The sequence below is a fragment of the Paramisgurnus dabryanus genome, chromosome 1 (genome assembly GCF_030506205.2).
Source record: "Paramisgurnus dabryanus chromosome 1, PD_genome_1.1, whole genome shotgun sequence".
NCBI classification, from domain to species: domain Eukaryota; kingdom Metazoa; phylum Chordata; class Actinopteri; order Cypriniformes; family Cobitidae; genus Paramisgurnus; species Paramisgurnus dabryanus.
In genome coordinates, this window is record NC_133337.1 from 22,055,852 (window position 1) to 22,071,696 (window position 15,845).

The following is a 15,845-nucleotide window of genomic DNA, read 5'->3' on the forward strand; positions in this document are numbered from 1 at the left end:
CACGCTGCAGATGTTGGGATGGTAATGAAGTGTGAGAGTGGGAACGTCCAGAATGTCCATTGCAATCATTCTCCACACTTCCCAAGTTACCTTGGCTCCTTAATATATTTAGATCTAGTCATATTGGGCAGACTTGTTATGTGTAAATTCAGATGCTGTTGCAGGTTTCAAACATGTTGAAGAAGCCACCCTGTGGATTGTAATGCTGGTACATGCCCACAGTCAATGTTTAGGGGCTGGACACACCAAAACTTTTAAACGCGGCTGAAAACGCCTTGAGGACGCCGAATGCCAGCTGTTTTTCAGCTGAGTGCCAGCTTTCTTCAGCTGAGCGCTTTGATAGCTGTGATACTTCAGCTGCGAGCCGGTTGGTTACTGTGGTAATGTCCCGCCCCTCCTCCACTGTGATTGGGCGGCCGTGTGAGAACTGACATTGACGAGCGGAGCTTTTCTCCCAAAGTTGAATCTCTTTCAACTCTCGACGCTCAGCGCCGAGCGCGGAAAAACCGCCGAGCGCCGGTTTTCAGCGCGGAAAAAAACCGCTAGCTGCTGGCTTATTTGAAAAACGCAGAGCTTCCATTGGAAACAATTGAAAACATGCGTTGGCCGCGGGCGTAAAAGTTTTGGTGTACACAACCCCTTAATCAACAAAACCAGCTGAGCAAGTAGCATGACAACCCTGGTGTATCTGGTTTGGTACCTGGTGTTAACTGTACGTTTGATTACAGGGTACACACATAATGATACAATGGAGAGCTTGAATGCACTGTATTCGCTTTGGACATATGCATCTGCCAAAAATAAATGTAAATTTAGTGCAATGTAAATATAAACATATGGTGATGACCAACTACTAAACAGCAAGAACAAATAGTGTAAAGTCTGTTTTTTTACGTGTACGCAAATGTATGCACACGATCCAATGCACAGTCCTGCAAAGTTTAGTTTATTTAACTCGTACGTGTAGACAGATGTCCGGCACATTGCGACAAAATTCATCTCCTGGGCGACACACTTGATTCTCCTGTAGGCGCATGCATGACCTACGTGTACAATGTAAAATCCGGTTTTGTGACGGAAATTGCATCACACGCATTGTACGTGGACCCTTGTGTAACGTAAAAAATGGACCATACTTCAGCCTCAAGGGTAATTTTCATTATCCTCTTTATGTTGGTATGTTTTTGTTGTTTGTTAAAGGGGACATATCATAAAAATCTTTTTTCATGTTTACCTGCTATAATTGGGTCCCCAGTGCTTCTATCAACCTAGAAAATGTGATCAACCCGGTAAGTTAGTTTTGGTAAACTATTCTCTGCAAATATTGTGAAAAAATAGGTAATTGAAATTTGTCTCCCCTTGTGATGTCAGAAGGGGATAATACCGCCCCTTAATCTGCACTATCCAACCACGGCACTGCCATTTAGTGCAGAGATTAGCTCATTTGCATTTAAAAGGACACACCCAAAACATGTTTTGCTCACATCTACAAAGTGGCAATTTGAACATGCTATTTTAACATCTAAACTAAAACTTTATATTTGTACCCTGGGTACACCAAAGATTTATTTTACATTTTAAAAAAGTATTGTGAAATGTCCCCTTTAATATTCATTGTTGTAAATAAAGGCTTCTCTATTTTACACACACCTTAATCCAAAGCAACAACTTACAATGCATTCTGCATATACGTTTCAGAAGTACGTGATTTCCCTTAAAATCACACCTATGATCGTGGATAGCGCAAATGCAATAGCATTTAGAGCGAATAATGTTCATCTGAAAACTTATTTTGCTATCTTAAAGAGGCCGTGTCACAAGACTTTTTAAGATGTCAAATAAATCTTTGGTATCCCCAGAGCACATATGTGAATTTTTTGCTCAAAATACCATATACATAATTTATTATAACATGTTAAAATTGCCCCTTTGTAGGTGTGTGCAAAAATGTGCCATTTTGGGTGTGTCCTTCAATATGCAAATGAGCGGATGAAGTGCAAACACTGATCACAATGATGGTGGTTTGATGAAATTGAAACTTAATTGTGCTGTGAATTATTTTCTCTCTTTCAATCTTGCTGCACTAAATGGCAGTGCTGTGATTGGATAGTGCAAATTAAGGGGTGGTATTATTATAATAAGAGCTCCTTCTGACATCATAAAGAGAACCAAATTTCAACGACCGATTTTTTCATGTGCTTGTAGAGAATGGTTTACCAAAACCAAGTTACTGGGTTGATTTTTTTCACATTTTCTAGGTTGATAGAAGCACTGGGGACCCAATCATAGCAATTAAACATAGAAAAAGTCAGATTTTCATGCCATGGCCCCTTTAAAAGACAACTGAAGATGCAAATAAATTAGAAACAACGCTACTGCTGCTTAGGGTTTTCACCGACACAAAGTCAATAAAAGCATAGTTCTTAAAATATCTTGATTTAGTACTGTTCTTTGTTCGCCACCATCCAGGTAAACACCTGCTCTCTTTTTGCATTAGAGAGGTAGACAGCGTCTGGGAAAGTGAGGAATCCTCTCCCACAGGGATCAATTTAATGGGGGCATCAGAGAGTTGGAGTAAACTGCTGTGATTTAACGTCTACATGAGCTGCCTCATTGGCCATTCTATTTAAGGTGAGTAATTAAGACTTCTTTATAGCCATATCTTGACCTAGATGACCTCAGACAACAGCTGTACAAACCGGTTTGCAGAGGAGATACATATAATTTTTTTTTTAATCAAATACCTTATTCTATAAACCAATTATAAACCGGGTATAATTGTGAATGTCCCCCAAGTCCCCCGAGGACATTAATTGTCAGGAGCCTCCACCCAAAAGGGCCTGTGGTTTCTTAACACCTGCATATAAGCAACCGGAGTAGTAAAAACTGATAAAAGAGACAAACATATCCTAGAAACTGTCAGGGCAATGCAAATTTAATAAAGCCCCTTTTATGCTAGAATCCTACTGTCACTTCTGCAGGTACTTACATTTTTGCCTTGAGGTACACTGCTTTAAAGACAATCCACCATATTCGTATAACAAAACTTTAGTAGATTGAAGACTATAGGAAAGAGTAAGCCTGACACACTTATTTGACACATTTAATTGCGTCAAAGCCAACAAACAAAGTGTGGCGTTTGAAACAAGAGGAGGGAGAGGATAAAGTAAGATAAAAACTACTTTAGCTGTTTGTTATGTACAAAACACTTACGTAGCCAGTCTCTCTTTGTCTTAAATGACTTTGCTTGACCAGCTATAAGGACGTGCATATATACAAAGATGATTAGAAATTAACTGATTCAAGTCCATTTCTATGCTAAAGTCATCATAGCACACATCGGTTTTCCTTTAAAATAATTATTTATGAAAGAGAAGACAAGTGGACACTAGCAAATGCATAGAGACACCCAAGCATTCGCAAACACTGAATTTTAGCACTTCCCAGGATCCAGTATTAAGTAAATTAATGACCGGACAACACGATAGAGCTCTGGTAATACATCATGATCCTTAAACGAATTGCCCTGTCCAACAGCAATGGGACATCAATAGATTCCTTGTAAAACGCATCAGTTGTGTGAGGAAACCTCTATAATGGAAAAACGTGCTTAAACATGCAAGCGGATCATTGTTGAAAGAATCAATAATGCTATTGTTGAATTAAAAGTGAACATAAAATAAAAATTGGCTATTTGTTTTCTTAGTACACTTATTATTGTGTACAATTTACCAGTGAATGATATTCTGTTTGTATAATATAACTTAATCTGCTTAAGAAAGGAATGGTCACCAAATCTTAGCCTACTGGATAACCAAGAGCCAAACAGTTGCTTTGTTTGATTCTTGTTAAACAACAAGTTTAAATACATAATACTGTGGATGCCTTTTTTAAGTGTGCATGAGAAACATCTGGAATTTATGCAATGTGGTTGATCTATACTGTGATTGCCTGCTGTTTAATATGTGGTGTTATAGTTTATGAGCTTTAAATGCATTGAGACAGGAGGGTTGGGTGGATGCTTCATCCTCAAAGGCAGATGGTTTTTGGGGTTATTGAGGAAGATGGATGTTAACTGTGTTAACATCATGTACTGGGATGTGAAACATGTTCCACCTTCCTCAGCCTTTCTTTTACCACTGGGTGGGATGACAAACAATACAAGCATGTATGCTATGGACTGTTATGTGCCTATTTTGACTCAAATTTTACATTTCTTGGTTTGAATTAGATATTTGGCAGTAATTACTGTTTAACTTGAGACATTTCTATGCACCATGGGTATTAGAGCGAGCTTTTGTAAATCGTGTTGCTCAAACTGAACCACAGTTCATGGTTTACCTTGGAGATACCCTTGAAAATGTCATTCTCCATTTTGAATGGTTTATAACCTATGCTAATACATTCACTGTAAATGATGACAATGTATGTGAAAATCCTCCAAATAAACTGCGTATGTTCTTTTACAAAGACAGGAAGCTCTTCATAAGTGCCATAATAAACTACTGTATGTAATGATATGTAATAGTTTAAAGACATGGAAGAAAAGAACACTTATAGCCTACATTAAATAGCATAGCCGTCATGGCTGTACAGAAGACCCTGCAAGAACAAATCTGTTGGTGTGAGAGTTTGCACGGTTGAAGAATCCAAACCTACGCTCTCTGCCACTTTGGATATGTCATGACCAATAAGGATGAAAAATTGGACTGTTCACGGCAGTGTTGCTCAGTTGCCTGTGCTCTGAGTCCTTACTTTCCTAAAGATGCAAAGCCCCTTGCGCTCGAAAAACAAAATGTAAGTTAACAAGCGCTGAATCGAACACAATGCCTCCCCAAATGGTCCACCTGCATGTTAAGCTTGAAAGTCCTTTTTAGTATAAAATTTTAACAGTGATGGGAATAACGGTGTTATGAATAAACTGCGTTACGAACAGCGTTGCTAACGCAGTTTCCCCCACTGTTACTGACAATAAAATGCTGCGCGTTATTTTAATTCATCACACTGATGCGATTTTCATCTAAGTAGAATCTCACATAGCCAGACAATAGGACCTGCTATATTTTTTCTCTGGTGTGTGTGTGTGTTGGGGGGTGGGATACATAACTGATGATGATTGGTGTGTGTTTGAGGGGGTGGGACAACCGCATAACTGATGATGATTGGCTTAATTTCCATCGTTAGCCAACGAGAGACAGAGTGCTGCTTGTGTTTGTTTACACACAAGCATATGCACAGTCCAAGCAGGGTTGCCAACTTGGCGACTTTGATGCTAGATTTAGCAACTTTCTAGACCCTTTTAACGACTTTATTTGAAAACGTGACTAGGACAAATCTAGTGACTTTTTCTAGCGTGGTTGGATACTTTTGGAGACCAACATGAAAGCATGTATCATTCTTTCTTGTCAATGAGCAGCGGGTGCTGCTGCTGTGGGCCCCAACCTCGTTCCAAAGCACTCACAGGCAGCCAGGTCCTCGCGCAGTAGTCCCTCCGAGTCGCACAAACCAGCAAGTACAACAAGCTCAAAGGAAGCGTTCGCAAACACTGGAAGTATAATAAGCACTACTTTTCCATCGTTGAGGTGAAAGACAATAATGCAACTTATGCCCAAGAAGAAAAAGTCTCTCCAAGTCGGTGGCTTATAATTCTAAGGGGTCGTGCACACCACAGCTTTCACGCCGACATATGTTTTCAATTGTTTCCGAATGGAAGCGTGCAGTTTTTCAAAAAGCCTGCAGCTGGCATTTTTTCTGCGGTAAAAGCCGGTGCTTAGCTTTTCAATGTCACCTCTTACATGGCTGTCCAATCACAGTGGAGGAGGGGCTAGATAAACATCACAACAACCAACTGGCGCATTGTTCAACGACTGATAAACAAAGCAAAATATCATAGCAACCAAAGCGCTTAGCTGAAAAAAGCTGGCAGTTGGCTGAAAACAAGCTGGCAGTCGGTGCCCGCCTGGCATTTTCAGCCGCGTTTAAAAGCTTTGGTGTGCACGCCCCCTAATCTAATAAAGCACCTTACATAGTCACAAAAATCTGTGGTTTCTATTTAGTGTCCATTTCATTCATATAACATATATTTAAAATATTTAAACTTATACAATAGTTATTTTCCCTGGCATTTAGTAACTTTTATAAATAATAATACTACTCAAATACTCTTTGTGAGAGGTAACTAGTAAATATGACTACTTACTTTTTTTAAAGTAACGTTCTCAGCATTGATTAATAATCACATCCAGGACCTTTACATGGCTAGTCTTTAAAATAAGTAAATGAACAAATTTACGAACTCCATATGAATTTACATACAACTTTAATTAAACCCCGATAATTTTGTTCTCTTGAAACTATTGCTAGCATACTGAACATTAAAGGATTGACGGTCCAAATTGCAGTCCCAATGCAGCTTCAAGGGGCTCTAAATGATCCCAACTGAGGGATAAGTGTCTTATCTAGTGAAACGATTGTAATTTTAGCCAAAGATATAAAAAATATGTACTTCTAACCACAACTTCTCGTCTTGCACTGTGATGGACGTTCACAATTTTACGTATTACGCAATCACGTTGAAAGGTCACGTATGATATATACGAAATGCACATGTACAGACACGTACTGGAGTGGTGGTTTCTCATACGTCATGCATGACCTTTCGACGTATTTATGTAATACGTAAGGTTGTGGACGCGGACATGCATCGCAGGGCTATGGCAAGGAAAGAAGTGATGATTAAAAAGTACTTTTTTTCAGAAAACATTATGATTGTTTGACGATTGCTAGAAAAGACCCTTATGCCTCGGTTGGAATTGTTTAGAGCCCTTTGAAGCTGCATTGAAACTGAAATTTGGACCGTCAAACCATTGGGTTCAATTGAAGTCCACTATATGGAAAAAATCCTGAAATATTTTCCTTTAGAAAAAAAAACGTAATTTCTTTTCGACTAAAGGAATAAAGACATAAACACCTTGGATGTAAATTATCAGTAAAATTTCTTATGAAAGTGGACTAATCCTTTAAGATAATCTTAACCGTAGGTTTAAGATATTAAGTAGCACTTAAAAGTCCTGAGCACTGTGTGAGATATTTAAGAAATTTAATTTGTAACTTCTCAATGGGTATGTTTCATTGAGTTGCCATAGTCACCTGCCATAGTCGGACATTTCTTTTTTCTCTTTGTTGGCAGTGTGGGCTTTTCTGTTTGAGTGGCTATCTACTCAGTTCAAATCTTTGAAGGACAACACACTCTGTTCACAGAACAGATAATCAAAAATATTTCCATTAAGCAGCTTTGCCATGGTACTCTAAAAGTATTCATATATCCTTCGTCAATAAGCTGTATTTGGATTTGTTATCTTGTTCTAGCTGGTAAAATCCAGCTTAATGTTGACTTGTACCACCCCCTAAAGACTTTTAATATTTTTTCTCGGCGCCTTGACTATCCATATTTCAATAAGGTATGTTTGTGTCTTCTCCATCCAGAAAGTGAAATCAATATTGCATTAGTCAAACTCTTTAACCCATGAAGGAGAAACGGACACACAAACCTGTCACATCAGCACCTCCCACGTGATAGCAAAGACGCTGCCTAGAAATTGGGTTACAGCCACTGCATTCAGTACTGCGTCAGAATGACAGATTGACTGAGATAATGCACAATGCATTTATGTCATTTGATAATATGTATTGATTTTGTTCATTGACTCGAAATAAGGTTTTTGAGCAGGGAAGAGCTTTGTGTGTCTTGTGTGGGACTATATACTGAGGTTGTATGTTAGGGTTGCTTGCTTAGGGTAGCATACAAGCAGATTTACACTACAAATGTGGTCACAAGCTGATATGAGCAGTCATAAAAGTTTTCAGATCTAATTTACATTCTTTATCGCGGTATTACACTACAGTTACAACAAAGACATCATGGTAACTTTGTGAAATTGATAAAGGTTGTGGTATTTCGAATGCTTTGTGCTACTGATCTATTTAAGTTAGCAATGCATAAGACTTGTCTGATGTCTACGCTGTGTTTAGACGCCACGTGTGCTGTGTTTGGCCGGTTGGCAGGTGATAAAGACTGAGTGGCCAGATAGGGGATGAAAGCTGTGCAGGTGTTTGGCTGTGAATGGACCGGGAGCCTATCCAGCCCCCTGGCATTTCTAATGAAACCAAACGGATGCATGCGTGTGTGTGTGCCTGGTCTTTGAAGAAACAGGACAAAGACTAACCTTTAGCTCACGGTAGCTCGCTGCTATGGCCGGCCTCAGACGCTCTCACTGAAGTCACAGGAAACGGTGTTCTTCCGATCTGAAAACGAAAGGACAGAGGTCAAGCAAAACCAAGATTTTATCAATTTAATCATAAAGAAAATTCTGGAATTCACCAGAAGCCTTCTCAGTCCACTCAACAGCCATGGCCAAGATGCTTCGATTTCCAAACTAATATATTTTTCAAATCACTGATAAAAACAGCATTTGTCCACTTTATAAAAGATCGTGTGATGTCTTTTGGTATAATAATCAAAAATGTGAAACTTACTTTCCTGGCATATTGAACATTCTTACAATAAATCATTCAAGGAGTTCATCACTTTCATACACAGTGTCCAATTTCACAAAAAATTTTTTTGAAGATTTGATTCACGATATGGTTTGAGTGCTACTTAACCAACATAATTCACAGAAATAGCCAGGACAAGACCACAAGCCAATCTCACGGCGCAATCAATAGCCTCAAATGCGAGCATTAAGAAATAACCCATAAAGCCAGTGTCATTTCCTTCTGTTGATTTTCCAATCAGCGGGATAATCTAGCCCTCTCAGTGGGGAAGGAGAGTTCGGTATCGACAGGTGGGATACACGACTGACGTTCTGCGTCTTCATTTGTTAGCTAGAAGAACTGCGTAACGTGCTTTCGAAACAGGGCAGAGAGCAACAGCACAGGTGCTACCCGTCACTTGGTCATGGGCTGTAAATCGCTGTCTACAGAGTCTTGGATACACTCAGAACTCTGGCAACCCTTAAACTGATAACTTAATATTGCACAATATTATAAGGTGACCAGACGTCCCCGTTTTCCGGGGACAGTCCCGTTTTTCTATTCCGAGCTGTCCCCGGAAATGTCCCCATTTTACACCACGTCCAAAATAACCAGCACATACACTGAAAAACCCGATCAACATTGCGTTTGTAGTACCAGACCGGAGCAATCATGTAATGATTATTTTCACCTTCAGATGGGGCCGCAAGTTACTCATTACTTGCACATGCCACTGATTTAGCGATGAAGAATTTACTAGCGAGACACATGAGAAAGCGTCATTATCACCAATAAAGTTATCATAAGAGATGAAAACTGCTAAAGTTATCGGGGGTTAAGGTACTAACTACTCATGTTAAATTAAAGTAATAAACCAATGAAGTGAACTGATCACAGGTACTGAGCATTTGTTTTGTTTATATTTTGCATTATTCCTTCTGTTCTTCACGTTTACAATGCTATGAAATCAGCTGAAGTAGTACCCTAGAAGTCTTTTTTGATGAGGTATGTCTCTGTGCATTGTATAAAAAAGGAAAAAAATAGATTTAGGCTACAGAAATTGTTAAATTAATTGAATTAGAAACACTGCAAAAAATTACTTTCTTATTAGTATTTTTCTCTCGTTTTAAATACAAATATCAAAAAACTCTTAAATCAAGTTGCATTTTCTTGTTGGGCAAAATGACCTAAAAAAAATAAGTCCAAAATATCAAATTTGTGCTTAAAACAAGCAAAAAAATATACAAAATTCTGCCAAATTCAAGAAAACATTTAAAGAAAAAAGACTTGTTGCATGTTTTAAGCACAAATTCACTACAATGTAATTTTTTTTGTCTTAAAGCTACATTTTTCTTAGGGGATTTTGCTTATCAAGAAAATGCATCTTGATTTAAGAATGTTTAGATATTTGTACTGAAAACAAGACAAAAATACTATTAAGTAATAAGAAAGTCAATTTTTAAGCGAACCCACAACAATAAAAAGAAGAAAACTTTCAAAAAACATCTGTCCCCATTTTTTTAATTCATAGATAACAACAAATGAGATTTTAATGATATTTTGAACATTATATAAAATGTCCCCAGTTTTCATTTTAAAAATCTGGTCACCTTACAATATTATGTTCAAACATTTTTACTCATAAAACTTGGTGTCACCAAGAGAGAGAAAAGGAAAAGTAGTCAATACAACTACATTCCTGTATTCAGGATTCCTATTCTTAACTTGAATACTAGGATGAATATAATTGAATATAATTTTAATAACTTGAATACTAGGATGCATCGAAAACATGTGGCTGCCAGGCAGAGCAGATTGTAAAGGTGACTATTTAAAGTAATCATATGGACAAGCTCACACAGGCATTATCATTGGCTTTATTTAATGTGAAAAAAATACGATTTGTTTTTGTCAAACTGGTGAAGCCCATGCAGTTACCGATAATATGGTGTGCTCTAAGCACAAGAAAATGTGATAGAACGAGAGAGAGAGAGAGAGAGAGAGAGAGAGAGAGAGAGAGAGAGAGAGAGAGACAGAGAGAGAGAGAGAGAGAGAGAGAGAGAGAGAGAGAGAGAGAGAGAAACTGAGTTTTTCATCCATATCGTTTTTCCTCTGAGGCTCTTTATCTCAGCTTTGATGCACTGATTAAAAGCTATTACTTTAGACTGGCAGGTGTTAGAAGGCAGTGCATGGATAGACAATGACATATGAAAATAAAAAAGCAAACAATGACTCTTAATAGAGAACCCAGTCTTTTATCTGTCAAATAAATAAAACCCTGCTGGCAAAGGGACAAAAATGTCAAGGTCTACGAATCCATTTCCCTCGAATCAACATAAAGCACCTCATTTCCATTTTGAAGACTTGCCAGCATGGTTGAAAATGGTTTTACAATATGACATTAATTGCTGAAAAAAAACCGAATGCTCTTACAAAAAAATGCAGTAAATAAAATTAGCCATACACTAAAGAAATGATTTGTATATCAATATCACCGACGTTGGCGTGTGTCTGCGGGACACTTTTGATTTCGCTTCTGATGTCCCATTTGACTAGCTGTGGTCATGTTCCAACTTTGAGTCCATTAGAGTTGCTTTGAAACTACTTGAGGTCTGAACCGCTGCCAGAACGAACAGCTGCTTCGGCGTGTAAATCATCCAGTATAATGCAGAGGCTGTAAGCATGACAATGCCCAACCTCCCTGCCCACCAATCAATGATACGACAGCAATTTGACAGCTCCCACCAACAAGACCCTGAAACAGACGACATGAGGGCGATACAATGATGGTTCCTGTTACCTGTTTGTCTACCTTGTGTACCTTTCTTGATTTTTATATATATACATTTCATGGACCAGTGATAGTCGGGCTACTAGGCATGTTTGTATAGTCTTGAATGATCTACTTGAATGGGAAAAGACAGCCACTGTGATATACTGTACTGAAGATACGTTGTGTAATATCCTGTGAGTCTTTTATAGCTGTACCAGCTTGCATAATTGACTATACTTGTGCACAGCAGCCCTGGAAAAGGCCAATGTTGTTATATACAGTAACTGAACTGCGTACGTCTACAAGCAGCTAAAACATGTTAACGTGCTATCATGAGGCCGCCCAGCACAACTACTGCAGATGGGGTTGTGACATATTTCATATCCCTTTGTTTCATGGAGGGGGATTAAATGCAATGTCTTTTAATTGCCTTCAAATCCCAATATGCGGCAACAAGTGAAGGACACGGAGACAACAACTCTGTGGCTTTTGATTAAAAGCTGCGTAGGAGCTGTAGTGTGTATGACAGCAGAGATATTGTTATTGTAATGCATTTTGTGCTTTGAGCAGTACAACACGTTGACCCATGTGACTCCCACTGCCAATCGTGACAGGCACCCATTTGATGACTATACAGGCAGACACCCAAGACCCAGTTATGTCTATTGGTGTGCATGTGTGCCCATGCAGTGTAGTCTCATCTTATACATTTCAGTTGATTAACCAACATTGGGATTTCATGTTGATTTATGTACACCACGACTCCATAAATGACTCCTTTTAAAGGGACACTCCACTTTTTTGGAAAATATACAAAAATATACAAATTTTACTGCTCCCCTAGAGTTAAACATTTGATTTTTACCGTTTTGGAATCCATTCAGCCAATCTCCAGTTCTGGCACTACCACTTTTAGCATAGCTTAGCACCATCCATTGAATCTGATTAGACCATTTAGCATCGCACTCAAAAATAATACATTTTTTGATTTATTGTCACTAAATTGAAATCATATGAGTATGATAACATCTGCATTCATTAGACAAAATCTCATAACAAACTGATTAAATACAGCCTGCAATATCTCCTAAAAGAAAAATATTATTATGCTTGGAAATAGCCTGGGCAGCTTTTACCCTGGAGTGAAGCAGAGCAGGTTGTCAGCACATTGATGAGGACGAGATTGTCAGATGAGCAGTGTGCAATAACCCTGGCATATCATGCTGCAATCACTGCAGAATAGCTGGCTAACAGCATTTGAAATGATGGGGAACCATCCCTCTCTTCCCAGACCTCCAAAGCCTGCTTCCGAAGCCCGAGACCTTCACAGATGGAGGGAGACCAGAGACGGCCATCTGCCTTGTCTACGGACAACTCATTATGCTGAGGTCACCTCCATGGTGACGTTTCAATGTAAACATGCGCCGCTAGAGATGCGCCACTTTGCACAATTCGTCAAGTGCCTATCTTCATGTGCCAGAAAGTAATAAATGAATCTGTGACTTGTTGGAATATTCAAGGCGAGGAGATTCGAGGGACTTATCTTCTTATCTCGCATTGTCGCAGCCATTCATCTTCAGCTATTTGATGGTCTGATATTGGAACACAAAGGCAGCTCATTTAGGAGAATGTGTCACTCCTGCTGCTCTCCATCGAGACATCCTTATTCTAGACTTCAGTTACCCTTCAGGTGCTGTCATCCAATAACAACGGTTCCCATCTCTCCACCAGTGCCACACTATTCTGGCTTCAGTAAAATGTCATTCTCGGATTCCCATATAGTGCACTCACTGCAGCCTTTCATTTGAAACACAGCGTGTATGCTTTTGTGTGGGTGCATATTTGGCCACAACAAAATATAAATCCTCTGAAGGGAGTGGTTTGATGGAGGAACAGATGACAAATAAGAACAGTGAGGTGCCTTTTATTGTCCTGTGTCGAGTCTCTCCATTTCTCTTCTTTTTCTATGACTTTTTAAATCTGTTTTCTCCTCAAGGCTGCCCTCCCCTTCCTCCTTTGACGTGCCGCTGTGCTAGAATCATAAGTCAGGAGAAGAGACACACGCCGCACCCAGTTAAGATGCGATTTTTGTGGTGGCCACGGCGTGCCTGGATTACTTATCCTGTCGTGACACATTTGTCGTCCTCTGGCTCTCTGCTGTAATGGTGGCTCGTGGAGTGAGTAATTATAAATCTAAACGTTTGTGTTAAATTGCGACCTCGTGGCATAGCTCCGGAAGCTTCTATCCCATGTTAACCATTAATAATACAGGATTGTCTCTGGTAATCGACTAAAAGATGCCCTGGCTCGGAAGCTGAAAAATATTCTCACTGATTTGCATAAACATGTTACACGCTTGCTCTGTTCCAAAAACTAGTAAGTACACCAAAGTGTTTAAAAACAGGAGGCAAATGCTGACTGTGGGTGCTTGGCAGCATTTTTTCAGCTAAGTGCTTTGGTTGCTATGAAACTTCTGATTTGTTTATCGTTGTGCATGATGTGCTGGTTGGTTGTTGTGATATTTTCAGGCCCCTCCTCCACTGTGATTGGACGGCCGAGTGACAGCATTGGTCCCTTTCACACATACAGGCTGTAAATTACTGGTAAATTTAACAGATCATGCGTGAACAGAACCTTTCTCGTAAATCAGTCCTGCAAAAAGTTTTACAACAGTAAAATAGGTTGTAAAACTACAACCAATCTACTGGTAAGTACTATATGTGAACGCATACTAAGGATTACCGAGATTTACCACGGGCACTCAGCGCACTTAAAAAGGCAACTGCTGCCGTTTATGCTTCCAATGGAAACATGCGTGCCGCACAAGCCCTGAAAAGTGAAGCCAAAACGTCTCGATCGCGCCCCAGTGACTGGTCCCAGTATAGGTCATAAACCCCGCCTCCCCATGTTATTCAATGGAACTTGAGACCAACTAAAAAATTTAATTAGACTTCAATTATCTTTTTTCTGAAGCTGGTTTCTGTCATGTACTGTAGTTTTTATCACGCTGATGTAAATTCAAATGTTTGTTTTTGTATTTAATGCTATAAAAACAGTGGTGTCACATCATGATTGACAGCTGTGATATGCGCATTCTGCGAGAGCGAGGGCGGGGCTTTGCTTTCGCGGCTTTACTACCTGCTCACTACTGCGCAGGACTGGTCCCGAAATCGCTAAGCACCGTATCGGGACACTGACGGCTTCACTTTTCACCAATGGAAGAGAGCGAACGGGCGTCGTCCATCTTTTTTTACACTCTATGAATGGAAACAATTGAAACCAGCGTTAACGCCTTGGTGTACACGTCCGTTTAGCATGCTAAAAAAAATGCTGAGATGTTTTAACTCATGTGTGGGTCAAATATGGACATTTTATAGGTTAACTTGGCAAAAAGGTCCCCAGTTCGAGCCCTGGCTGGGTCTGGAGGTTTTTCTGTGCACTGTCGGAAAGAAAGGTTAAAAACTGGGGTGGTCCCTCAAAGGTTCATTTTTGAACCTCTATGGGTATATAAAACATTGAACTGATGTACCTTTTGGGGTATTTTACCCTGAAAACCTACTGTGTACCTTTAAGGATCAATTTTGTACCAGTTAAATGTTAGAGGTACGAAAGCAAAGCTTTTTAGCATTGCGCAAAAAATATATATATTTAAAACTTGACTCTTCTGTAGTTACATCGTGCACTAAGACCGACAGAAAATTAAAAATTGCTATTTTCTGGGCAGAAATGGCTAGGAACTATACTCTTAAACTAGCGTAATAATCAGTGACTTTGCTGATGTAACATACTTTTTTTGAAAATAATGCCCTAATAAACAAGGACTTTTCTGCTGTAACATGGCTGCAGCCGGCGTAGTGATATTACGCAGTGCCAAAAAATAGTCCCCTTGGTTACTTTCAATGGCAGGGGACTATTTTCGGGCAGTGTGTAATATCACTACGCCTGTTACAGCGGCAAAGTCCTTGTTTATTAGGGCATTATTTAAAAAAAAAAAGGAATGTCCCTTTAAGGTATAGTAATGTAGGCAAAAGGTACAACATTGTATTATGATTTGTATACCAAAACGGAACCTAGGGTACCACCTCAGCTGCTATTGAGATCACTTGTGTGTCAACTATGTAGATCTCTTTTTTTGGGGCCTGCAGAATTGTTGCTGTACTGCATTCAAAATCAGTCACCTATGAAGTCCCATGATAGTTAGGATGCTACCATAAAGGAGATCTGGTTATGCAGGCATCTCACTGTGGGTGCATCTGTAGAGGAAAACTTCATATGTAGCACATAATGCATTAACGTGAACCAGCAAATTTTTAAACACAACCAACACAGCTTTTAGGGCGCAGGTATTTCTCTTTTAGCCAGACAGAAAACTTTTCATTCAAACTTCTAGGACGACAATGACAAAATAAATTGGCGAATACATTAAGCCATATAACCGGTAAAAGTATCATAATGAATTCTGAACTCTAGTCATTCATCTTCAGGCTATTATTCCAATCTAACCAGCCTTTCAATAGCTTTGTCCTTGTGCATCACA

General features: G+C 39.3%; 1 protein-coding gene across 3 annotated transcripts in view; it reads right to left on the reverse strand.

The window, feature by feature from the left end:
- The window catches only part of syt1a (synaptotagmin Ia), a 237,261-nt gene that overhangs the window by 101,812 nt on the left and 119,604 nt on the right, over nt 1-15,845 (reverse strand). For all 3 annotated transcript variants that reach the window (XM_065268419.2, XM_065268421.2, XM_065268418.2), the window contains exon 3: nt 8,226-8,304. The gene's annotated coding sequence lies outside the window, so the exon portion shown is untranslated. The remainder of the gene's footprint in view (nt 1-8,225; nt 8,305-15,845) is intronic.